We start from the raw sequence: 25,276 nt of genomic DNA, 5'->3' as shown, positions 1-25,276 counted from the left end.
AGTGGCAAAGTAATTAAAAAAGAGATGGTGTACATTTCACAGATGAATGGAAGACAGTCTTCCTATTAAACTTTAAACTCTGCATCAGTATTTATGTATAGGTACCCAAAAAACATAATAGCTCATTTTAGTGCTGTATTTGAATTGGCTGTATGTACAAGGAGAGGAAAAGACACACAGAGAGGCTTATCCTCTCCTTGTAAATATGGAGGAGCACCCTGCGCCACTAGTTCATCAAGAAAATTGACGTTGTGGTGGCGCAGGTGGCTTGTAAATGTGCCCCAGAGATGTTAAGGAAATTAAGGGTAAAACAGACAAACCAAGAGTGACAGATACAGACACAGAGAGCAAACAACTGACAAGGAGTAAGGCAGTTAAAAAGACTAAGATATATGGATACAGAAAAAGAAACATGGATGAAAAATTAGTGATGGAGGTAGTAAAGGTAGGGGAGTAGTATAGAAGGAGTGAGGAAGTTACAAAAGAGTAGTAAAGCAGGAAGAGAGAGTGAGAAGAGAAATGAGAAAAGTAGAGTAAGGAGAGGTGAAGAAAAGGAAGCATGAAACGAAACCAGTGACACATACAGATATGTTAAACTTACCTGACCATCAAAATAAATAATTTAGAATTAAATGTTTTTATTTAATTGCAAAGATAACTGAATAACATCTTCTAAATTTTCTTTCTAGTTCTGAAAAAAAGAAAAAAAGTATTAATATTCAACAATACACTTTATTAAACAGTACATGTTTTTTCATATTTAGCAAAGCAATTTTTTGCCCTTTTTTTGCTGTTTTCAGAATGTTTTGATGTTCACTGAAAATAGTGAAATCAATTGTATTCATCATTTAACAGCGGGCAAAAAAAAAAACAATCTGAAAGATTGTTTAAAAAAGCCCCAAATGTATCCTCACTAAAACATACCTTAATGGAAATGTTAAAAATACCTTTTAAAAGAATAACAATTTCCAAAAAATAACGTCTGTAAACCTTGTTGCAAAAGAACATTTTCCAAAATAATATCTGTCAAAGAAGTCCAAAATTGTTTGTTTTACCTTTCCTTACGGCCAAATGATAAGTTTAAAATCTCTTTTGAGCGAAATATCCAATTTAAATCCTTTTAAATTTTAATAATGCTTTCTTCCAATGATGATGTTAGCATTTAAAATTTGGGTTTCAGAAAAATTAGGTAACAATTGGGTAAATCATAAGGCAAACGTTGCTTGAAAATCAATTGAGAATCATTACACAGTGTCCATCCTTTTTCACATTTAAGATAAACTGTGTAATGACCAGAAGTTATAGAAGGCCCATCATGAAAAATTATTGCAACTGCAACAAAAGTTTTTCCAGATATTGATAATTGTTGTCCTGTAAACTTCTTTATTAAAGTGTCCAATTTTGAACCATCAGCTCTACAACGTTGCATCATTAAAATTACATACTGTCCATATTTCTTTAAAAATAACGTTGACAACATGTCTGATTTACATTGAGAACATTCCATTTTGTGATTAGCATCTTTAACTAATTTACTAAAAGTCACTGTTTTACTCTCTGGTAATGGTAAATATATGAACCTTTCAGAATCTACATTACTACTGCTTGTGTTCATACAGTTATCACAACAATGTTCCCATTTATAAGAGACACCAAATACATTTTCTACTTCTACCCCTTCATCTTCCAGTACCATCAGGATATACATCAAGAATTCCTGTGCATCTTGCTGGACATTTTGTGTAAACTGTGTACGTCCAGAACATACATCTAAAAGATTTCTAACATCAGAAGCACTTTCTATTTTAGTTTTATCATTACTCAGCTTCTCATAGAGGAGACTCAGCAAAGAACAGAATCTTTTTTCATGATTTAGTGTTATCTGCTCTTGCAAAAATTCAAGATAAAATACAACATTCAGCACTACATTTGCGTAGCAGTTGACACCAGAGCTATTTTCAAAATGACAACCAACAACCTCTTCAGCATTGTCCTTTTTCTTTTTGCTTGCAGTCACATCACTATCTTTTTGTTTTCTCTTCTGTACATCCTCATTACAGATATCCTCAAATCTCCTTTTCCGACAAACAACACGTTTTTCAAACACAGGATACTGACCTAAATGAGGAGCATAGCTTCTTCTTAATCTATTATACTCCTTTACACAGTTTGCATCAGCACTTACTTTTGAGTCATCAAAGTCTATCATGAATAAACCAGATAATTTTTTCACGCGTGACAAAGCAACATATGCCATACCTTCTTTAAACACACTAGATCCAATGTTTACAAAAGCACTATCTACAGTTAATCCTTGAGACTTGTGAATAGTTACAGCATATGCTAGAGAAAACGGAAACTGCTTCCTACGCACATATAAGTCTTTCACAAGCAAGAAACGAACTGAACAACGACAAATGTCTTTAACCTCTTGTATCTGATCAAATTTTATTTTTAAACATTCAATTCCAACTTTTTTCTGGTAATTAATAAAACCCACAACTCTTCCCATAGCTCCATTCACTAAACCTTTCTCTACATCCAAATTCCGTCTTAAAATTACTCTACAGTTCATACACACATAAAGATTCTTTTCCAAACCTGCTGTTTTTTAAATGTTTTTCTCCAGAGAATCCAATTTAGTACCCAATTTGCCTGTCAATATAACAGTTATTCGTTCATGTTCTATTTTATCCACAGCTTCCAGTTTTATAATCTCTTCATGTTCCAATTTCAAAAGTTCTTGATTGAATACAGAACATTCATGTAGTGTTGGCATTAAGCAGATTACAGTATTTGCTTCTGCAATTTCCTTGTATATTTTCTCTGGAACTATTTGTTCTGTTGGAAACAAATTACTCAGCAATCGACTCTGTAATGCTTTTCTGCCATGTTCTGTGAGTAGTCCAATTCTTATATCTTTCAGAATACTTGCATAGTCCTCATCATTTGCTTGCCTCATATTGGTAATGAGTTCCTTATACTCAAAATATGTCCAAATATTTACATTGCCTATACTTCCTAATGACTTTTTTGTGTCTTCATGTGTAAGTGTATGGAATACCGGTTGTCCTTTAACTGGAGTAAGTTGCAAAAGATCTCCAAAAACTATGACGTGTTTTCCTCCAAATAGGACGTCAAAGTCTGTCTTCAGAATTTGCTGCATTTTTAAATGCACAAAGGCAAGCATTAAGTTTGATACCATGCTAACCTCATCAATAATGAGTACTTTCATTTTCTTCAATACTCTTGAAACTTCCAAGCATGCTTCTCCTGCTAGTTTGTGGTACTGTATTTTGTTCTCATGCTCTACTGGTAACATTAGCAAACGATGTAAGGTAACTCCTTTGATGTTATACGCTGCTAACCCAGTTGGAGCAGTAACATCACAAGACAAAATGGAATCCATTTTCTTCTGTAGGTAGCTTCTAATTACATTAATTAAGAAACTTTTTCCAGTTCCTGCTTGTCCACTTACATACATTCTCATTGGTTCAAAAGATGTGCATGAGCACTCTTTATTTTCATGTAGTAATCCGTGATCAATTTTTTGTCTGACTTCTTCATAAATTTGTTTTTGTTTTTCATTCAGTTGCTCCTCCAAATATGTTAAGTCTACTAAATCTTCCTGAGCTTGATTCATAGCTGTTTCCCCTTCGTTCATGGCTATTGCTGCTTCATTTTCGATGATCGGTTGTCCTAGAGGATCTTGACTGAATGTCCCAGAACTTTGACTGTCTTGAGAACTGTCTCTTGCTACTTCAGCTGCAATTGTTGCTTCTTGTTCAATTTCTTCATTTAACATTTGAACATAAGTTGTGAAAGTACTGCATTCGACGCTGTCTTTGCTAGCATTGAAGGAATCTTCATAGCTCTGAAATTCTCCAAGTAGTTCCTCCTCTGAACGCCATGGTTTAAACAGCTGCAAAAGTACCAAGTAGTAAAATTCCTTTTTATCAGGAGTGTCGCAACTCAGCTTCCAGTGATTTATCAAACTTCCTTTTGTTTGCTTCACCAAACATCCTTCCTCACCAATGACTTTATATTTTCCATTGTTGATATCTTCTGTGACATTCCGTTCAAAAATAAAGTTCTGCAGCACTTCATTGAGACACATGTTCTCAAGGTGATTACTTCTTTGTGGATAATATGTGTCCAACATGTTTGTTCTTAAAATGTCTGTACTTTCTGGTTCGAACTCTGCTAAATATTCAATTTCTCGAATAGATTTCAGTACCCGATTTCGCATTCCTGCAAGGCCTAAACTTGCCCAAATTATTCTTCTGGATTTTGAGTACAGACTTGCAGATGATAACCTATCTGAGCAGTCGTAGGATCCAATTTCTCGATGCGATAACATCTTTAAACTGAAACTGTATAGCTTCTTACTGACAGTCTTCTCGTGAGAAATCTCATCCCACATTTCCTTCAATTCCGTTTTCTCAGATTTAGTGATGTAAGATGTGACATAGCGAGCAACAGCAATAGAATTGTCAGCCACATACTGTATATCCATGTTAGCATTCCACATGGATAAAATGACTGGGTTGTAGTCATTTATATATTTTGACTCTTCTTTTCTTCTTAGGTTGTAGGTATTCTTAGGCGATTTTCTTGTAATAGTATGTCGCACAGCTGACATAAAACTGTTTACTCTTCTTTTTGAAAGAACAGGTCGTGGAAATCCAAATCGACATTTTGTGTAGAATTTATCTTTACTCTTGTACTTCCGTTGACAGTATTTTCCACACCGATGACTTTGGAAACGTAAAACTTGCTCTTTTAAATTTTTCTCTTCTGTGCTTTTAGGTATAGCACATGTTGCATATCCTTCGATGAAACTTAAAACTGCATCATCAGAATCTGTTCCAAATTTTGGAGCATCCTTGATCCACAACAGCATATGAATATGAGGAGCACCTCTGGCTTGGTACTCTTTTCTCCAAAAGAAATCCATAACTTCTCCAAGAGGTGGATTTTTTTTATTGCAGATGAAGGACATCATAGCCTCAAATCTATGATTGAAATATCTACAAACATTAACTGGAGCCAATGAGCACAATTCTCCTGCTGTCTTGTATTGGATGTTTTCAATATTTGAATTTGCCTCTCGAAGAAAATCCAGAAGATCATCCCAAGCGTACTCAGCACAGCTTAGGGTAAGGAACCATGTAGGAGTTCCTAAATTCCGTAACATACATTTCAATTCTCCATGGCGTCGGTACCAATATTCATTCGTCCCACGCTGACAAGCCATCAAATTGATCAATTGAGATTCCAAATGATCATCTCGCTGTTGCACTTTGTTCATAAAATTCTTTGCAGTCACATTACATAGATGTACTCCAGTTTTCAAAATGTGATTTACTGCATAAGATAGTGCTGACAAGTCACTTTCAAATAAAAGATGGAACAAATAAGGAATACTTTGATGAAATCTCGGATCTTCAGCATAAATTCTTGTAGTCCGATACTCAGAAGCAGGAATCTGTACTGGACGTTCATCATATCGTCCTCCTTCTCCTGTAGGAAACAGCTGGGGAAAACAACGAGCTTCCAAGCTCTCCTCCCATACACTCACGGGAGTTCCTTGTGCTTTCTTCATCTGAAACAGATCAATAGCGTTTCCCATAACTTCTTTAGAATGTAGAGGATGTATGCTGAAATGTTCATAAATTTCTTCTTCTTTTGACTTATCCACTTTTTCAAGTTGCCCAGTTGGTATTCCTGTGTCTTCTAGTATTTCTTCTTCATCTTCATCCATATAAATGGCTTCATACCATTTATTATTTTTTTTCAAATACAAATTTGCTCTTTGTACTTTTCGTACATCCACCAGCTCCTGCCAAATTTTCTTATTTTTTGTAGGTACACCATTAACCAGAATAACTAATGGTTCAGTTTCCAAAGTATCTGCATCAATTGTTTCCATATTTCTTTTCAAATCTAATGGCAAATAGACAACTCTTCCTTTTAAACCTCTTTGTAAATCCGAAGGAGGTAATTTACCAGTTTTTGGCTCCATACGCACTATGGTCTGAAACGGATGGACACATTGAATGAGTATAGACTCATACGTATTTAAATCAGAAAGTTCTGGAGGAATATCAACCAATTCTAAATTATTATGTACAGCTCTAGCTGGCATTCTATTTTCTTCTAACTTGTTATAACAGTATTTACAAATATGCTGATCTTCACCCAAATCAAAACAATTTTCCAGAAATATATATGTTGCAAAATCTTTCCACTTATAATTATCTTCATTTTCACTTTTTTTATACAGATCAACATTCCTTGTTTGATTTTTGTAATGGCTTCTCCGGCAACATATACAAGTAATATTTGGTCTTTCATTAGAGATGATAGCAAATTTTGTCATTTCATCATCAAAATTTTTACTAACAGTGAGTTCTACATTCTCTTCCACATTTTCATCAATAACTGTGTCATTTTCTGCACTTTCTTGTTCTGGACCAAAGTAACAAAACTGAATTTCATCAGTAACCTTCACTACATCTGATACAGAACCACGGAACAGAGCATTATTCAACTCATTTACCTTTAGTGCTGGACTTTTAGCAAAATACAATGTTCTCACAAACTTTCTCATTTCAGTATGATGAACAGCCAGCATCCTAAAATGGTGAAAAACACTTTGACACACTTTCCTAGATAGACAAGCCAGAGAATGTCCTTGCAAACCAGTATTCTCTCTCACTCTGCATGGATCTAGTCTTTGAAGCACCTTCATTTTCTGTTTAACACTCTTTTTACTATATTCTCTTAGAAAGTCACGTAATTTATCAATAGATTCCTGATGCACAGTACAAATACTACTACAATTCCAAGTGTACACTGGGGCTTTAGGGCGTCTTCCCATAACCTCATCAGCCATCACTTGTTCCTCATTTCTTGGAACCATTTTCTCATTTTCCATTACACAACCATCCTTAACTTCATAAGTTCTACCATTGGTGTCAACTGCATGCAACAAACTATTACTTTGAAGATAACTCTCTTCAGTAAAAAATGGTTCAGTACTTGAACTATGTTTCCATTCTCCTAAGAACAATTTACAAAAGTTGTTTTTTTTACTTCTCTTTTCCTTTTGCTTTGTGACTTCATTGCATTCACTAATTTATCTAATCTACGCACCCTGTTCAAAATTAAAATGAATAGTTTTTTTTTTATTTCTAAAGCCTTTGTAACAATACTTTCAATAAATTTCTTTTTCTTATAAAATTTTGTTTTTTTCTTATATTTTTTCACATCCTTCAGCAAATTTAACATCACTCTTCTCTGAAACATTTTTCGACGAATGTTTTTAAAATCTATTTTCCGTGTTTAGTCACTCTTCCTAACTTCTGAGTCTATATTAGCATTTGCTTTTTGCTGTCGACTCTGTTGTTGTTTTGTACTTGAAACACTGTTTGAATGTATCTTCCGATAATTTTTTTTTTTTTTGAAGATATTTTAAAAAAATTCTTTAGTTTGCTTACCAGAAGACTTTTTCTGTTTTCCAACACGTGCTTCGCCTCCTATTTTTTTTTTATCAGTCGTCTTCAAATATAGTTGTTGTTTCTTTTCTTTTTCTTGACTTTATAGGCATCTTTAGATTTTTTCACTGTTGCTCACCAATACCTGCAAAAAACTAAAAAAAAATACCTTTATGTAATTTAAATTCATTACATTTTTTAAAAAAAAACTTTTCAAATCCTATCACATGAGCTGATCCTTTCCTACGAGTCAAACTCTTACAAAATAGAAGAAACATAAATTAAATCTCTGACAACAATTCCTGTGTGCACACAGACTCATGGTCTGATTCTAGGCAGAAAGCGATATTTCCTTTGGCAATTTGAAAGCACATTTACTACTGGGGTAGAGCAAGTGATCATTACTGTAACAGCCTGACACATGTTCCTTCTAGTTTAGACAGGCAGAAAAGAGCACATGTCCTAACAGCTCCTTGAGACCATGACCATGTGTTAGAGGGTGACTGATTAGACTAGAGCAAAGGAAATGAGCCTTGGTGATTTAGATTCTGTTTGCGTTACACACTGCTATCTGAAACACCACACTTAGCTGACTATTACACATGGGAGTGTAGCAGAAGCTGCTGTGCGTGTGCAAAGAGTGTGTTTCTGGAGACTGTGTATTGTCAGCTGCAAGAGAGATCTGCATGGAGACTCCCACAACTGCATGAAGAGTACAGACATGTGTGTAAGAGTACATGTGTGGTAAGGGTTCATTGGAGTTTTCAACATGTAGGAACCACCTCAGCCATTGCAAGAATTGATGAAAACTCTACCATGCTATTTTCAAATGTGTTTGCATTTGCATCACATTTTTGAGATACTGATTTCTGCTGAGTGATAACCAACACATTGGAAGAAAACAAGCTGGGCCTTTCCTGACTGTGCAAGTTTTACAGAACAACAGCAACACAAATTAAAAAGCTAACAACAATTCCTTTGTGCACACAGACTCATGGTCTCATTCTAGGCAGAAAGCGATATTTCCTTTGGCAATTTAAAAGCACATTTACTACTGGGGTAGAGAAAGTGATAATTACTGTAACAGACTGACACATGTTCATTCTAGTTTAGACAGGCAGAAAGGAGCACATGTCCTAACAGCTCCTTGAGACCATGACCATGTGTTAGAGGGTGACTGATTAGACTAGAGCAAAGGAAATGAGCCTTGGTGATTTAGAATCTGTTTGCGTTACACACTGCTATCTGAAACAGCACACAGACCTGACTAATACACATGGGAGTGTAGCAGAAGCTGCTGCGTGTGTGCAAAGAGTGTGTTTCTGGAGACTGTGTATTGTCAGCTGCAAGAGAGATCTGCATGGAGACTCCCACAACTGCATGAAGAGTACAGACATGTGTGTAAGAGTACATGTGTGGTAAGGGTTAATTGGAGTTTTCAACATGTAGAAACCACCTCAGCCATTGCAAGAATTGATGAAAACTCTACCATGCTATTTTCAAATGTGTTTGCATTTGCATCACATTTTTGAGATACTGATTTCTGCTGATTGCTAACCAACACATTGGAAGAAAACAAGCTGAGCCTTTCCTGAATGTGCAAGTTTTACAGAACAACAGCAACACAAATTAAAACACTAACAACAATTCCTGTATGCACACAGACTCATGGTCTCATTCTAGGCAGAAAGCAATATTTCCTTTGGCAATTTGAAAGCACATTTACTACTGGGGTAGAGCAAGTGATAATTACTGTAACAGACTGACACATGTTCATTCTAGTTTAGACAGGCAGAAAGGAGCACATGTCCTAACAGCTCCTTGAGACCATGACCATGTGTTAGAGGGTGACTGATTAGACTAGAGCAAAGGAAATGAGCCTTGGTGATTTAGAATCTGTTTGCGTTACACACTGCTATCTGAAACAGCACACAGACCTGACTAATACACATGGGAGTGTAGCAGAAGCTGCTGCGTGTGTGCAAAGAGTGTGTTTCTGGAGACTGTGTATTGTCAGTTGCAAGAGAGATCTGCATGGAGACTCCCACAACTGCATGAAGAGTACAGACATGTGTGTAAGAGTACATGTGTGGTAAGGGTTAATTGGAGTTTTCAACATGTAGGAACCACCTCAGCCATTGCAAGAATTGATGAAAACTCTACCATGCTATTTTCAAATGTGTTTGCATTTGCATCACATTTTTGAGATACTGATTTCTGCTGATTGCTAACCAACACATTGGAAGAAAACAAGCTGAGCCTTTCCTGAATGTGCAAGTTTTACAGAACAACAGCAACACAAATTAAAACACTAACAACAATTCCTGTATGCACACAGACTCATGGTCTCATTCTAGGCAGAAAGCAATATTTCCTTTGGCCATTTGAAAGCACATTTACTACTGGGGTAGAGCAAGTGATAATTACTGTAACAGACTGACACATGTTCATTCTAGTTTAGACAGGCAGAAAGGAGCACATGTCCTAACAGCTCCTTGAGACCATGACCATGTGTTAGAGGGTGACTGATTAGACTAGAGCAAAGGAAATGAGCCGTGGTGATTTAGAATCTGTTTGCGTTACACACTGCTATCTGAAACAGCACACAGACCTGACTAATACACATGGGAGTGTAGCAGAAGCTGCTGCGTGTGTGCAAAGAGTGTGTTTCTGGAGACTGTGTATTGTCAGCTGCAAGAGAGATCTGCATGGAGACTCCCACAACTGCATGAAGAGTACAGACATGTGTGTAAGAGTACATGTGTGGTAAGGGTTAATTGGAGTTTTCAACATGTAGGAACCACCTCAGCCATTGCAAGAATTGATGAAAACTCTACCATGCTATTTTCAAATGTGTTTGCATTTGCATCACATTTTTGAGATACTGATTTCTGCTGAGTGATAACCAACACATTGGAAGAAAACAAGCTGGGCCTTTCCTGAATGTGCAAGTTTTACAGAACAACAGCAATACAAATTAAAACACTAACAACAATTCCTGTATGCACACAGACTCATGGTCTCATTCTAGGCAGAAAGCAATATTTCCTTTGGCAATTTGAAAGCACATTTACTACTGGGGTAGAGCAAGTGATAATTACTGTAACAGACTGACACATGTTCCTTCTAGTTTAGACAAGCACAAAGGAGCACATGTCCTAACAGCTCCTTGAGTCCATGACTATGTGTTAGAGGGTGACTGATTAGACTAGAGTGTTACAAAAAACAAGCTGCCCCTTTCCTGCGAGTGCAAGGGTAATAGAGCAAGACCAACCGGAATGAAATCTCTCTTTACATTTCCTATGTGCTCACTGTCTCATGGTATGATTCTAGGTAGAAAACAGTATTCCTGAGTGATACCAGTACACATTAACTTATAATGAAGACATACTCCATAATATATAACATGTTCAAGCCACTTAAATATCTTCCTTAACATAAAATGTAAAACACAACTTTTAAAGTGGTAGGAAAATGTACCATACTATTTTCAAATGTGTTTGCATTTGCCTCTCACTGATCAGTAAATGATTTCTGCTGAATGCTAACCATCACACTTTAACATAACAAACTACCCCTTTTCTGCGAGTGCAAGGCTAACAGAACAAAAACAACACAAATTAAATCTCTGTCAACAAATCCTGTGTGCAGACAGACTCATGATGTGATTCTAGTCACAAAACAATATTCCTCACTAATACCACTACACCTTAACTTACAGTGAAGACATACTCCATAATATCTTACTAGTTCAAGACAGTTAAATTTCTCCTAAATCACAAAATGTAAAACACAACTTTAAAACAAGAATGACAATTCTATCATTTATATCAAAATAGACCACATACTTCCCCTCTCAAACTCATAACTCACCTTTAAAATTAATTAGTTGAGAAATAAATGTGGCACTCAAACAGCAGATTATCAGAGCCAGAATCTCAGAGCTGTACACCTCTCTCCTCTCAGCAGAACCAGTAAATGGCAATGTTTCCCTCTCTTTTTTCCCACATATACATGTTAATGTAAAATCACAGTCCTTCCCACATTTTTTCAAATGGAATCACACATTTCTATTGGTTGCAACTTTCAACCCCTTTGCAAATCATCCCTTCCCCCAACTTGACTTCTGCCTGCTACCATAGCAACAGCTCATGGAACACAGGTGTGAGCAGAGAGGTCAGAAGTTCAGCAGACATTGTTTCAAATCAAAACAGCAAGAGAGCTTGACTTTTCAAACATAACAGCAAATCCAAAGTAATGTTCAGTGGGAACACATTTTTCTGTACCAATCCAAAACATGCTTTTAAAAATTTAAACATACAGCCTAGTTTTAACTGTAAAATGGTTTAAATCAGCCAATGAGTTCTTTTTATCAAAAAAAGTATGTATGCCTCCATTTTCCAACTGTGTTTCTTTTCATATTGCCATTCTACTGAAAGACACCTTCTGAGTGCATCCAGATCTCCTTGAAAGATGTTCACAGTGTGGATTGTAGGTCATAGCTATGTCTTCTGGAGTGAAACATTTGCAGAAAAAAGAGGTATGGTGAGAGACCTTGCTTTGCCAAATGTAGACATTAAATGGATTGGTCAGAGAGGGTTAAAGTGGCACCAATTAATGCCTTTGGTGAAAACCTTTCTACATCTCCCACAGCCTAACCTTATTATTGTGCACTGTGGTGGAAATGACCTAGGCACTTTAACTGGGGTAGGTCTGGAAATGCTTATTAAGGACACCTTTGTGCAATTGATGTCGCTTTTTCCTCAATCTGCCTTTGTATATTCTAACATATGCCAAAGGCAAAAGTGGAACTGGTCCAACCAATTTTGTCCACAGATTGACAAAGCAAGAAAGCACGTCAATAAGTCTGTTTCTGCTTTCCTCAGAGACTATGGTATGGGTTCTATATACCACAACAACTTGCGTTACAACATGCAAGACATTTATAGAGGAGACGGTGTACATTTCAATGATGAAGGGAACAGAGTCTTCCTCTTGAACTTTAGACTCTGCATCGGTACTTACTTGTAGGTACCGAAAAACACTCAATGAACACAAGGGCTCTTTTTAGAGCCACCTAATATCTAAACACTTAAATGTGATTTTTCTTTCTATTTTTTTTAATGTTTTTTTTCAGGTGCGCGCTGGGTGCGCGCACGTCGTGATGTTTTAAAGGTTTTTTTGGGTATGCGTAGAGTGCGCGCACTTCGCGATGTTTTTTTAAAAATGTAAATCTTTTTTTTTGCCCTTCGTGGTCCTACTGTGCCCCCCTGACAATGGCTAGGGGGTCTAGAACTCCCTACCCTGCCCCCTTTTCACGGTCTCCACCTTTCCTTTTTAGTGTGACAGACAAAATGGCGGCCGACACTTCCTGATTTCGACCGATTCGAATGTTTACTAACATGTAACAACAAATCAGAATTACGCTCGCGCACGGCAGGGTGCGCGCACAGGGCTTGCTCAGTGCGCGCACGCTGCGCGCGTATAGATATTGATATGCTTTTAAATGCTATTTTCTCAGGAAATACTGAACAGATTTACACCAGACCAGCAAAAGGCACTTCCTTGGCCTTATGGCTACCTCTCTGCCAAATTTCAAGTAATTCTGTTCAGCCGTTCGGGCTGTAGCTGTGTCTAAAGGTCCTATGGAAAAATGCATGGGGAAAACGAGTTTTGGGACCCCCTTTTTTCTCGGCCCCCGCTTGACGAATCACCCCGAGACTTTCTGGGTAGGAGCTGAACGGTGCGCCCCATTAGTTTTGAAAATTTCGCGAGGATTCGTCAACCGGCGCCAAAGTTATTCAAAATACAATTTTGAGATTTCCTATGGAAACATGGTCCTAACTATAACTATCTACTGGCGACCGCCAGTAGATAATATATATATATATATATATATATATATTCACTGAAAAAACCATAGGTTTCAGGGGTGTTATAGTTAGCTGGACATTTCCCTCATACAAAACCCTAGAAATTCCCCTGTTATAGTTAGCTCAGCTAACTATAACTCGCGCCCCCGCACTGCACTGCTGATGACGTCACATATTACATCACTCATGACATGGTCAGTGACATCACTGATGACATCACTGATGACATCTCAAATGACATCACTGATGACGTCATCCATTGAGTATGTGTTTCTGAACAGTTTTATTATGTTTAATATATATAGGGAAAGGCCTGTTGAAAAATAAGTGGGTGTACAAGTGTGTGAATGGATGATTTTCTAGGTGCGTAACTGAGTCTATAAGTGAGTCATTAAATGTATCTTACTGCAGACTAGTGACTAAACTGTGTGAATGTCTGTATGTGTCTGTGTGTTGGTGTATAAGTGGCTGTATGGTTTTGTGAATAGCTATATGAGTGTCTATATGGGTTATTGATTGGTTGTCTGAGTATCTGTATGGGTGCCTGAGTGTGTGTGTGGGTAGGGTGTGTGTGACTCTGTGACTAGATGTGTGAGTGGGTGATTCAGTGGGTGCATGGTTTTAAAAGTGCATCTGTGATGGACTGTATGGTTGGGTGAGTGTATGTATGGGTGTGTTAGTGATTGAATGTATATCTCAGTTATACATGTGTCACTAACTACATATGTGAAACGCAGTGCATATATGTGTAACAGTATATAACTATCTATATGTGAGAGTGTGTGATTTTGGGAGTGGCTGTATGCGCCATAGTGCAAGGATATCTGTGTCATGTGCTGTTTGTTTTTCTGCAGGAAGACACAGAATTTGTTAGTATTTTTATGAGTAAGTGAACTTGAGTGTTTTTAACTGTGTAGGTGAGTAAATTTTACTGTGATTAATTATTTGCATGACTGACTAGATGTGTCAGTACCTCAATGGATGATTGGCGGTGTGTGAGTGCCTATATAGGTGTATAAATGCACAGAGTGACTAAGTATGAGTGACAGTACAGGTGAGTGAGTGGAGATGTATGTAGACCTAAAAGTCAATGAGTGGGTGAGTAGTTATTGGTATTGGAGTATCTATGTTTGTCAAAATGGCCGTCTGAAATTTTGAGTCGGTGTATCAAAGGTTATATTAGGGTGTGAGAAGATGCACTAATTTATCACATGGATGACGTCATCAGTGGTGTCATCAGTGATGTCATTTGAGATGTCATCAGTGATGTCATCAGTGATGTCACTGACCATGTCATGAGTGATGTAATATGTGACGTCATCAGCATTGCATTGCGGGGGCGCGAGTTATAGTTAGCTGAACTAACTATAACAGGGGAATTTCTAGGGTTTTGTACGAGGGAAATGTCCAGCTAACTATAAAACCCCTGAAACCTATGGTTTTTTCAGTGAATTTCTATGGTTTTTTAAATGCCAACTCCTAACTATAACGCCCCTGAAACCTTTGGTTTTTTCAGTGAATTTCAAAGGTTTTTTAAATGCCAGTTCCTAACTATAACGTGCATGAAACCTATGGTTTTTTCAGTGAATTTCAAAGGTTTTTTAAATGCTAATTTCTATCTATAACTTATCTCTGAAGATATCATGAAAAGCATTCTTTTTTAAAAGTAGGGTGCAAATTAGTTTTGTGGAAAAGCATCTTTGTGATTGGTTAAGAAAAAGCAGTTTCAACGTGGAGTACATATCATAGGATAAAATTTGCTCAGCTCAACCACACCTGCTACTTGCATTTGGAAGGCACTGTTCGAACTTAAAACAATCGTCAACTTTTAACCTGCACGGGTCGTTAAATGTTCAAGAAAATGTTACAAAAAAATATCGTAAGTTTTAAAAAATTGATGAACTTTTAACCTGCACGTATTGTAGAATGTTTTAGAAAGTGTATTGATAGAATACATTGCACTTCTGACTTCTATGTGTTGTTGAATATAAAAAAAACGGTTCATATGGAAAATTAAAAAGAAACCAATAGAGAAGTTTTGAAACCTAAAAGAATCAAGGAACTATTCTAATTTATTCTTTACATGTATTTATGTGTGCAGCAACCAAATTATAGACACAACAGCACTAGGAAGAGGAAGAAGAAGGGAGGGGGGGAGGGGGGAGATGGGCAGAATGGCACACATGCACAATTAAGTACAACACACATATAGACTAACAATGGCCAAAATGAAACACACCAACAAGGAGCACAGGTCACACAACCTGCCAACATCACACCACTGAACGAGCATAGAAGTGAAAACCACGCTGCATTCATACAGGATGTGTACACAGGCCAGTCGTTGGTGTTGTGGGATGTCTGCAACCGTGGTCATCATGGATGAGATGCCCAGCATGTGGCACATGGTCGAGTTCACTGTGTGTTATGTTGCCAAACCGCTGCTCCTCCCTCCCACGAGCCCCCACACTTTTGTACGGTGAGCTGTTGTATCTCGTGCACTCGTACGGCATGCCATTGTAATGCCTATTTGTGCATGTCCTGCTACATTCCGACTACAACATCACAGTGCCGTTTGGAGGTGGTGCATGCCACTTTACAACATCGACTGCTTGTAACAGGCCACACCAGAACACAGAGACACACTTACCGCACTTCCTGTACACGGACATATCCCAGACACCCCGTTCCCCTTGCCGGATAGGCACACCCCTGCACTGACCTGTGAACGACAGACCAGCACATGCCAGTTGTGCATGCAGGAGGATGCGTACGTAGCTACACATCCAGGCTCACTTCCAACGCTGAGGTGACAGCACACTGTGATGTTGCAGGGCTCGTGCCTATCATGCTAAGACAATGACCACAGGGACACACTTACTAAGATGTGGGTTTGGGGGGCATTGGCGGTCCTGGAGTTGTTGAGATGAGTCTTCTGGCCCTCATGGGTATCCCTGTATCATGCTCATTGACTCTATGGCACCTGTGGGTGTTCTGGTGTGGCTCTTGGGTGTGTTCCCTTTCATGGTGCAGGTAGTTGTCCTGCTTAACACCAGCAGAAAGCAGGTGTAAAATCCCTGGTGCTAACGTGTCTTATCGCCGGAATTTGTTTCGCATTGCAATTGGTGTGAAAGTTGTGATGTGATTTTTTTCGTGTGCACAACAATATACGAACTGAGCAGTGTATCTCGTCAAGATCCAGCACCTGACGCACTATTCCCAATCAATATAAATACAATGAGATTTCTTAATAGATTTTGTGTGTACACTGTAAGTGCAGCCAATACCTCAGTGCAATACAATACAGGATTTTACTATTTAGAATAAATCGCAAAGGTGCACCTCGTGTCTTTTTGCACGGGAACGGCTACTCTCCATTTCATTATCAGCACTTTAACGGAAGTAAAGTTGAGATAAATCTAACACACTAGTCAGAAGTTGGTGCAAACTGCAGATATCACCAGTATTCCAGCGATAAGTGCCCCAAAATTTAACACCATGGTGGACTCCATCAAATAACAGTAATAAGAACGAGAAAGAGTCACACAGCAGTTAAGAGAACAACCAAAAACATTATTAATATTTTTTTCAAACTTTATTTTTTATAATAATAAATATATAAACGATAAACTATTTTCAAACTTTATTTTTTTATTAACATAAATATAAACAATAAACTAATAAACAAAATGTAACAACAATAATACAAAACAACAAGGCGGAACACTCCTGTGGGAACCACGGATGTCGACGACAGACCTGGAAAATCTGAAAGATTGTTAAAAAAAACAACATGGTATTCTCAACAAAATACCACAAGAAACAAATCACAGATATATAAAATGTATACAGCTAACAAAATTTTATAAGTTTAACTTACAAAAACTGTAAATGTTGCTGCTTTAAAATATTTACCGAATCTGAGGAAATTTTTTGCAGAAGGCACCACGCCCACAACGTTTTTCTTCAGTGGTGAAGAAATTTTTAACTTTTTTCAAGGGGCCGACAAAGACCAATGCCACCTTCTTCATTCGCAAGATTTGCCAAAGAGTTCTATTACGAGGGGATCCTAACAAAAAATACTCGTGCGGCACAGCAAGTATGATGAAACACCTAAGGACCCTTCATCCAAACAATCTTGCACGAGAAGAGTGCAAACAGATGAGAAACACTCCTGTTCTGTATCTGTAAAAAAGAATCACAAATAAATGTGTATTAATAACTTTCAAATTTATACTATTCCATTACTGTACAAACACATTTTATATAAAAACTGACTAAGAAACTATAGCCCTGAACAACAAGTGTGACGATCGTTAAAACACTACATGCATAGTGCATACTACTTTGAAGCAGTTCATGCCCTAAAGCCTACCTCCCTAAAAGACTACATGCTAACTGACTAAATTATTACAGTACTATAAGGAGACACACTGGGTGAGTGACAGGGTGTTTGCTAGAAGAGTATGAATACTAACTAGGGAATTGAAGGTGTGAAACACAACTGTGTAGGTGATTAGGGGACTGCATCCATACTGCATAGGCATTTAAAGCAGTCCATGTGCTAAGGCCTGGCGCACTGCATGACTACTTGGGTACTGACTGAATGATTAGAGTACAGCAAGGAGAGTGCCTAAGTGAATTTATAAGTGCTAGGCTTTTCGCACAGGGAATGGATTAGTACTTGGTACTGAATGGGTCACTAGAGGAGTGCAAAGGCAGTCACAAGTGCTGGACTGTATGGATACTGACTAGGAAATTGGAAGTGTGAAAGACAAGTGTCTAGGTGGTTAGAAGACTGCATGCATAGTGCATAGGGGTTTGAAGCAGTCCATGTGCTAAGGCCTGGCTCAGTGTATGAATACTTAGGCACTGACTGAATGAGTCGAGTACTGCAAAGATAGCATCTTGGTGAATTTATAAGTGTTTGGGTTTTAGCACAGTGAATGGATTAGTACATGGTGCTGAATGGGTCACTAGAGGACTGCAAAGGGAGTGACAGGGTATTTCCTGGAAGTGTATGGATACTGACTAGGGAATTGAAGGTGAGAAAGACAAGTGTGTAGGTGGTTAGAGGACTGCATGCATTGTGGATAAGGGTTTGAAGCAGTCCATATACTAAGGCCTGGGTCACTGGATGAGTACTTGGGTACTGACTGAATGATTAGAGTACTGCAAGGAGAGTGCCTGGGTGAATTTATTAGGGTTTGGCGCAGTGAATGGATTAGTACATGATGCTGAATGGGTCACTAGAGGAGTGCAAATGGAGTGACAGGGTGTTTGCTGGAAGTGAACGGATACTGACTGGGGAATTGAAGGTGTGAAAGACAAGTTTGTAGGTGCTTAGAGGACTGCATGCATAGTGGATAGGGATTTGAGGAAGTCCATGTGCTAAGACCTGGCTCAGTGCATGAATACTTAGGCAGTGACTGAATCATTAGAGTACTGGAAAGAGAGTGTCATGGTGAATTTATAAGTGTTTGGGTTTTGGCACAGTGAATGGATTAGTACATGCTGTTGAATGGGTCTCTAGAGGACTGCAAAGGAAGTGACAGGATATTTCCTGGAAGTGTATGGATACTGACTAGGGAATTGAAGGTATAAAAGACAAGTGTATAGTATGTTAGAACACTACATGCATACTGCATAGACATTTGAAGCAGTCTATTTGGTACTTAGAAACGGACTAAATAATCAGACTATTTCTAAGACAGTGCTTAGGTAAAACTTTTAAATTTTCAGTTCTGCCACAGTGAACAGAATAGTACATGGCACTGCACCCTAGTGTCAAACCCTGACTCATTTTATCAATGCATAAGCAAAGAATAGCTTCTAATGCTACTAAAACTTGACAACATGAGAGGTTTTAAATTAGTTATCTGGCAGCAAATACACGATGTCACCAAATGCTTCTCTCACAGTGGTTCTCAAATGCACACAGACTCACAGTGTAATTCTAGACAACAACCACTATACCTAGGAGTTTACCAAAAATCATTCACTACTGTGGAAGTGGTAAGCGAACTGCACAAAATCTTCATATTTCAGGACTGCACTTTTATGTCAAAGCCTGACTCATATAATCAACGCATAAGCAAAGACTGGCTGCTAATGCTACTAAAACTTGACAACATGACAGGTTTTAAAACAGTTATCTGTCAGTAAATACACAATGTTACCAAATGCTTCTCTAACAATCCTTACCCAAATGCACACAGACTCACAGTGTGATTTTAGACAATCAACACTATCCTAGGACTTTACCAAAACTCATTCACTACTGTGGAAGGGGTAAGAGGACTGCACAAAATCTACATATTTAAGTACAGCACATCAGTGTGAAAGCATGACTCATTTAATCAACATATAAGCAAAGACTGGATTCTAATGCTACTAAAACTTCACAACATGACAGATGTTTAAACAGTTATCTGTCAGCAAATACATGATGTTACCAAATGATTCTCTCACACTGATCCCAAATACACACTAACTCACAGTGTGATTCTAGACAGGCACCACTATCCCTATGAGTTTACCAAAACTCATTCACTACAGTGCAAGTGGTAAGGGAACTGCACACAATCTACATATTTCACGACTGCAATTTACTGTCAATGCCTGACTCATGTAATGAAAGCATAAGCCATAACTGTCTTCTAATGCTACTAAAACTTGACAACCTGACTGGTTTTAAAACAGTTATCTGTCAGCAAATACACGATGTTACCAAATGCTTCTCTCACAATCCTTACCCAACTGCACACAGACTCACAGTGTGATTTTAGACAATCAACACTATCCTAGGAGTTTACCAAAACTCATTCACTAGTCTGGAAGAGTTAATGATGCTGAACACAATCTACATATTTAAGTATAGCACATCAGTGTCAAAGCATGACTCATTTAATCAACGCATAAGCAAAGACTGGATTCTAAGGCTACTAAAACTTCACAACATGACAGGTTTTAAAACAGTTATCTGTAAGCAAATACATGATATCACCAAATGCTTCTCTCACACTGATCCCAAATACACACTAACTCACACTGTGATTCTAGACATGCACCACTATCCCTAGGAGTTTACCAAAACTCATTCACTACAGTGCACCTGGTAAGGGAACTGCACACAATCTACATATTTCAGGACTGCACTTTTCTGTCAAAGCCTGACTCATTTAATCAAATCATAAGCCATAACTGTCTTCTAATGCTATTAAAACTTCACAACATGACAAGTTAAAACAGTTATCTGTCAGCAAATACACGATGTTACCAAATGCTTCTCTCACAGTGGTTCCCAAATGCACACAGACTCACTGTGTGATTCTAGACAAACAACACTATCCCTTGCACTATATCAAAACAAATTTCTTCATCTAGAAGTAGTATTACATTTTAGTACAGAAACATAACATAACTCATTTCACAAATTCATAAACAATGACTGGTTTCTAATTCTACCAAAATATAAAAACTGCACAGTTATCTGTTTACAAACACGTGAAAAACACAAATGCTTATCACAGAATGGTTTCTACATGCACACACATTGTAGAGAAAAAAAGTACTCCCTACACTTTAGCAGGAAAAATACATTAGTCTGATTAAAATCAAAATAGTCTACATACATCCCCTCACAATTAAATAACTCATCTTTCAAGTTCATTTGTAGATTAAGGAGTATATCAATCACTCACCATATTTTCTTTTACAGAATCTCTGCACTGTGCACCTCTCAGCAAAAGCAAAGAATGAAACAGTTTCCCTTTCATTTTCCACACATATACATGTAAACATCAAATCACAATCCTTCGCACATAAACTCAAAAGCAAACACACATTTCTATTGGTTAAACATTTCAACCCTTTCCAACTGAAATACATTTCAACCCTTCCCCCAATCGGCCTTCTGCCTGTTACCATAGAAACAGGTCATGGAACACTGCACTGAGCTCACAGGTCACAAGTTCAGCACACAATGTTCCTACACAAGACAGGAAGTGTGCTTGACTTTTCAACATATCAGCTTATCATATATAATGAGGCTTTCCTGTTTTCAGTTTCTATTTTTGGTAAATTCTGGTGGGGTTTTTTCAGTTATTTCAATACCTTAAAAAACAGTGGTTATCAGTGGTTACACATTTTCGCGCCATTAAAAACAACAGAAACAGTGTTTTTAAAGTGTTTATGGAATTTTAATTTAATTTTAATTTTTGTTTGCTTTCTGCACTAATGAGGTATATGAGGTCCAAATACATTTTTACTGCACCAGAATGGACTACAGAGTCAATAGCATTCTTCATTATCTGTGAAGATTATAAAGATGTTTTCAGCATACCGTCTAGCAAGTGACAAGGATCTCTTACAGGGAAGCACTTCAGCTTAAGTATCGATTTTGACAGACCATCATACAACTTTTTGACTTACTTAGCTGAATTACTGAAAATACAAACAATATCACTCCAATCTTTATTTAACTTGGTAGGAACTTTTTGCAGCAGCATTCCAAGCGATACTGCGTTCCATTTTTACCAAACGTCTGGTGTTATGTTTTCACCACTATCTCAGATGCTTGGTGACAACATTTTTTTTCACATATACCAGTCCCTTCCTCTTGCATTGAATGTTTAAAGCTTGGGGTGTTTGGCAATTCACTTGCAATCAACAATGACTTACTAGAAAAGGGGGGTTGATGTATCAAAGGATTTCACCCATTCTCTGTCTGTGGGTAAAAGTGATGGTACAAATTAAGAAAGATTCTCATGAAACCAGCCAAATGTAACCAAAATATCAAATATGATTTTGATATTTCCAGATTCTCTACAGTTTATAAAATAACTAAATAAGACCGAAAACATGCTTCTAAACACTGCATCTTTAGACCAAAGACCACAAAACTTAAAAAAGCAGAAGGAAGAAGAGACAATGTTTTAGTGACATCCCTAAACAACAAAAATCAAGCAGAATAAAGTTAGTCCAGTCTTTCTTGATGCTACCTTGCATAACAAAGTTACATTGTATTGCCCCCTCCAGGAAGAAATAAAAATGTCTCTTTCACTCATCTTTTCCTTTCTTTGAATGACACTCAGTTTGTGGTTGCAAAGGTGTTTTTTCAGTGTTTATATGTTTACACCAGTGATAGCTATTTTCCTTTTGGTGGGGTTTTATCAGTTATTATAGGTTTAAACCTAAAACCATACAGCCTATATATAATGTTTCTTACAATCTGTTTTTGTTAACCAATAACAATCATACCTTTAAAAAACAAAAATATACACCCTACCTTTCAGTGTAGAAAGTTGTCATACAACCAATGATTTCTTGTCGTTTTTCAAAAAACGTTGTCGTGGATCCGCGCACCCACCGCGAGAGAATCCGTGCATCCAACGCAATAGGATGCGCGCACCGTGCGCGCATCTCCCTGTGTTTTTTTTTTTAAAAAAGGGGGGCCCCAGGGGGTCCTTCTGGGACCCCCTAAGCACCTCTAGAGGGTCAGAGTATTTCCACTCTGCCCCCTTTATATGTTTTACACACTTATTCCCCTTGCTTCTTCAGCCTCGCATCTACCGAGGCAGAAAATGGCCGCCAACAGTTCCTGGTTTCGAATGTAGAGAGACACTCAACAGCCAATTAGCCTTCAGCGCGCGATCGGGAGGGTGTGCGCTAGGTTCGAGGAGGGTGCGCGTACAGTGCGTGTACGTTCCGCGGATCCTCCGCGGCCATAGATATCACTAACTTTTTTACCCTCATTTTCTCAGGAACTACTGAACGAATTCACACCATATATGCAAAAGGCACAAGTCCGAACTGAGGACTACCTCTTTGCCAAATTTGGTGTCATTCCTTTCAGCGGTCTGGGCTGTAGCTGCGACAACAGATCCTATGGGAAATTACATGGGGAAAACGTGTTTTGGGACCCCCCTTTTTTCTCGGCCCCCGCTTGACGGATCACCGCAAAACTTTCAGGGTAGGAGCGGAGCGGAGCTGGCCAAAAGTTTGGAAAATTTCACGAGGATTCGTTAACCAGCGCCAACGTTATTCCAAATAGAATGTTGCGGATTTCCTATGGAAAATAGGTCGTAACTAGAACTATCTACTGGCGACCGCCAGTAGATAATATATATATATATATATATATATATATATATATATATATATATATATTAAAGATTAATAAACCTTAATGATTTGCCCTGTACTGTCCTGTAGGGAGATTTCTTGCATGATGTATATATTTGTGTATGAGCATGGCATTTCTATAGCACAAACCTAGCCAAAAGGTAGCAGAGTGCGTTATAGGGTCAAAGACAAGCATAAATTCAAGTAGTGATAGAAGAGGTAGCTGGGATGTGAACAATTCATGCAGTGGGATGTAGTCTTCTGTAAAGAGGTGAGTCTTCCAATCTTTCCTGAATTGGAGCAGTTCTGATTGATGTTGTTCCAGACCCTAGGTGCATAAGTGGAAAAATCTTGATGCCCTGATTTTTTTTCTTTTTTACATATATTAGTCTGCAGTCTGATGGTGTCGTGGCTGCGGGTGTACCGAGAGTCACCAGAGACAGTGAGCTTGCCTGCAAGGCAGGCTGAAGTGGTGGTCATAATGACTGCTGTAAATGATACTGCTGGCTTAGAAGATGGTGCAGGCTGGCAAGGGAAGCCACTGGAGTTCCATCAGGATGGGGTGATATGATCATACTTCTTTAGGCTTGGATGAGTCATTCTGCAGTGTGTCAGATGACCTTAAGGGATGCCAGGGTGGAAGCTGGAAGGCCATGAAACAGGGAGTTACCACCATCCAGATGTGAGAGTATGAGGGCAGCAGTTCAGAAGTTGCTTTGTGGAAGTTATGATTTCCCTTTTTTGTCAGTGGCGGAGGTCTCCACTTTTGTGTAAAAGTTACAAGCAGCAACCTTGCACTCGTAAGTCCTGGTGCAGACATTTGCGGCTGGTAGGAAACAGGGGCGGCGGGGCAGAGTGACGGGGGGTTGAAAATATCAAAAAAGAAAACTTCCGTTTTCCGCCTCAACTTCTCTTCTCAAGTCCGGTACGGAAGAAGCTGCAGGAAGCACCCAGGCACACCGGCTACCCTGAGCCAATCACAATGCTGCAATGCAGCGTTGTGATAGGTCTGAGAGCCGTGGATCGGCTCTCCGACTGGGACAGGGAGCCTGTGCATATTCCCCACCAGGTTGTCCATTACAGCCCTGTGGGGAATATGCAAAGTGCGCATGACTGCTTGGCCCCCAGCCCGCCCTAACCCAGCCCCGCAGCAACCAAAACTAAATGATAATAACGTTCATCTATTATCATTTCATTTTGCCCTCTTTCACTGTTCTAAGAGCAGCGGGGCAACGCTCCTCTGCCTTAGCGGAGGAGCCCCCACTGTTTGCAGGAGGATCCACCAAGGGATTTGATCCTAGGGGTAACTTTACACTTCAAAATGGTGAATAGCAAAAAAGCATAAAGTTACTCCTAGGTGCAATTGTCGATTATAACATGAGTAAATTTGCATGTGTTAATTTACCTTTGAAAACAGGCTAGATAGTTTTGTAAGGTTGCAGAAAACTGCGAAAAAATGCAATTCCTGACACATTTATTTTTTCAAATGCTGAAAAACAAAACAAATATTTCTCCTGGGATAATAATATCTACAGAAGTTTAGAAGCTATTATGATCTATGTACATGGTTGAACAAAAGCAATCTATCTACCAATAATCTCTTACCAACAGTCTTCTGTGGTAGCACTTCAGCATATAAAGGGTCATTTATGAGGAAAAACTACTATATTATGTAATGACATGTATTATGTTAAGACGCTGGACAAAAATATTTCTTTAAATTGGTAGACCTTAGTTACGCTGACCACGACTTTTTGTCATTGTTCTTTTAATGGAAAA

Source organism: Triturus cristatus, chromosome 9 (genome assembly GCF_964204655.1).
Source record: "Triturus cristatus chromosome 9, aTriCri1.1, whole genome shotgun sequence".
Taxonomy (NCBI): domain Eukaryota; kingdom Metazoa; phylum Chordata; class Amphibia; order Caudata; family Salamandridae; genus Triturus; species Triturus cristatus.
Note: the sequence above shows the minus strand (reverse complement) of the source record.